Here is a 3,146-nt window from a genome sequence, read left to right on the forward strand (position 1 = left end):
ATAATATTTTCAGTGTTACCACCATACCCTGCCTTTCATTCCATTTCTGGAACTAGCCCGTTTTTCCAGCAGCTAAGGAAGGAAGAAAAACCTAAGAGGTCAAATTACACATTAACAAAACAAAAACCACCTTCCTGCCCACTGTAAGGAACTTGTAGAAACCCTGAAAGAAGGATCTAATTAAAAACTGCGTAAAAATAATGCTAATTTACCCTGTCAAAAATAGCCATTCAATCTCCTTCTAGAGACCTTGCAACTTGTTATTCACTCCTACAGCTTCCAGCTGACGTGCATTGATTAATCTACATTGAATAAATCTACTACATTACCTTTACATAAGAAGATGGCTCTAAAAAAAAAAAAAAAAAAAAAAAAAGTTACAAATTTCAAATTACACAATTAAAACAAATAATAAACTGTTCTTATTAAGAGAGGGATCCAGTCTTCTTCAGGCACTTACTTTCAGTGTATATGAGTCTGTAGGTGAAGCAGGAGCATCAAAGCCCATTATAGTCAAGCAAAATCAAGAGCTGGGTCCAGGTACCCACATACAGGTGTCTGGTGGCAGTTGGGTTGCCCTTTGGTGAAGACAGATACAGCTGAAGACCTTCCAGATAAGGATTTGCAGGCCATTCAGGACACTTTAAATGGCACTAGATTGACTACCTTTAGGCAGCTTAGTCACACTCAGTCAACTCAGTGAGGGACAGAGAGCTATTCAGCACACCCAACCTCTCAAATATTTTCTTAGCTTGATTGCTCTCCAGGCTTCACTGACTTTCGTTTGCCTGTAACAGGACTGTAGACATTGCTTTACCCATGGAGCCCATTCCAACTGCTGTGTACTTGCTGGATCAGGTCACAAAATGGCATAGAGGCCGTAGGCGCCCTTGTCCAGGCCAAGGGGAGTAACCTGCCCTGCCCTGCCCTTGGTGTGACCAGCACACAGGCCCATCTGCCATCTATCATTAGAATCAGATTCACACTTAACAAGAAAAAAAAAGACAGTTGAATCCATGATCTATTGCAAGTCTGAGCACATGCTAATGATTGCAGTGAATATTGCTGCAGTATGAGGGAGACTGGTAGGATTTCTCAAGCCAAACCACTTGCATTTGTAAAACCCAATGAGACAGATACAGATGCTTGATAGTCAGTTGTCTCCCTGAAGCACAAGCCTGTGCATCCTCTGTTACAGATGGGACTTCGGATATACTGTTGCACACAGAAGATAAGCAGAGTGACAGACACTTCAATCACTATATTTTGGATCATAGTTCTGATTGCATATGGGAAAGAATGACTCCCTTCATATCTTGTGATCCTCTCTTACCTCACAGAAACTTTTAAATCTCTCCATCAGCACATCTGTACCTTGCACTTTTTGCTTTTTCTCTGCCTTTTAATCTTTTGCTACCTGTATTAGCGCTCACAGATGGAGAACACAGAGCAAAATGTGCTGCTGCATAGTGAAGGAAGTACACAGAGAAGTCTTATCACTCCATCTGTTAAAAAAGGTAGAGAAAGTTACCATCCCAGCAGACCCAGGAACAACATGTATTGGCTCGATAGCAGAGGGAAAGTGACTGGGGGCAGAGGACCATGCTCAGGAGATATATTTGCCTGCCTCAAAATAGCCTGGCCTGAGAAATGGTTTCAGTGCAGGGAAGCATGTAAGTGACGGGGCAGCAGGCAGAGAGACCTGTGCATAGGACACAGGACCTCCTTTGCTAATGGTAACCTGAAATGACTCGGCTTTGACCCAACACATCTTCACAGGGATCTTTTTAGCTGGGACTAACCTGACTGTGGCCTTCTGGACCTGCTCTAGTATGAATTAAATACCATTGTGCTCAGGGCAGCCCCCTCCCATTAGCAGGCCTAGCGGGGCTGTGTGGTGCAGCAGCCATAGGATGTATCTTTATTCACCCTGTTAGAGATTTAACTGAGCATTGAAACTGCAGCAAACCCTTTCCTATTAGGTGACAAGATGTGGGTGCTAGGCATTTTGGTACACATTTCCAGCACAGGGAGATTTGTGTTAATGTTTTTATTGCAATATTTCACAAGGAGTCTTTCACTGGCACAGTACAGTACCATCAGTTGCTAGGTTTCTGGTCTTCTGTTTCTTGTTGATCTTAGACACTTTTATACATATAAGCAAATAACCCAGAATATTCTCCTTGAAAGGGCCATGGTCGCAACATTTGGCTGCAATGAAGTGGAAAAGGCAATGGTTTTGTGGCCTGAGCATGATAATTTGTGAGCATAAGACAAGATCTTCATTACTTCTCATCAGCCATAACCTAAAATGAATTTCTCTAACTACAGCAAAGAAATTTCATCAAGCAAAAAAAGATGGACTTTTGCTATTATTTTCTATGCAAAGAACACAAATACATTTGTATTTCATCCCCCATTCCACTCACACACACCAGGCAGAAGCCTTTCCCTGCCACAGCCCTTGGCATCCTCCCTTCAGTGAGTAAATATGGCTGAAGAGCTCACTGAATAATTTATCATGGTTTTGAACCTCACTAGCAAGGGCAATTAATGTGTAGTAAAAACCTACCTTTGAAAGGCAAGATAATGTCAAGAAATGAATGACTGTGGCCAGCAAGGACCACAGGCCTCTGACAGGTGCTTAACTGGTGGGTCAGCAGGAGTAGGCTTTCTAAGTTCTTGCACTGGTAGGATACTGGTTTTGGTAGAAGTCAAGATAAGTCTTTATGTTCCTTTTTTGGCACATTTAATGGGGTCTCCAGACTAGGAACCAAGGCATGCTCCAGGACTTCTCCACAGCAAAGGCAGGACAAACAGGATATCTCTGGCCAGACAAACTGCTGTGTCTTTCACACTTTATGCACTCCTTTGCCTTTTCATTGGTGAAGAAAAGCAAAAAAAGATGAAATAGTTATACCTAAGGAAGAAGACTGATGCAAATGTATCAACACTGTTCAGCCTTATTGGGTTCTGGAAACCATCTGATGACCTCGCTTTCAGTGATTATACTTCTCTGTAGTTTCTTATGTTCATGTTGAAAATATTTTCTACCTGGGTACCTATCTGAGTTTGAGTAGAGGCCAAGTTAGTAGAATTGGGTTGCACTGCAGTTTAGTATTCAAAGAATTTGATTAATCAACTTG

At 42.1% G+C, this 3,146-nt stretch overlaps 1 long non-coding RNA gene across 1 annotated transcript; it reads right to left on the bottom strand.

The window, feature by feature from the left end:
- Positions 1 to 2,035: 2,035 nt before the first annotated feature.
- On the bottom strand, positions 2,036 to 2,798 carry LOC146762738 (uncharacterized). Its single transcript, XR_014948187.1, has 2 exons — positions 2,573 to 2,798; positions 2,036 to 2,211 (listed from the first exon to the last, which is right to left on the bottom strand). It is a non-coding gene; the product is annotated as an uncharacterized LOC146762738 (long non-coding RNA).
- Between the last annotated feature and the right edge of the window lie 348 nt (positions 2,799 to 3,146).

Source organism: Coturnix japonica, chromosome 1 (genome assembly GCF_054131305.1).
Source record: "Coturnix japonica strain WE chromosome 1, WE-NBRP24, whole genome shotgun sequence".
NCBI lineage: Eukaryota > Metazoa > Chordata > Aves > Galliformes > Phasianidae > Coturnix > Coturnix japonica.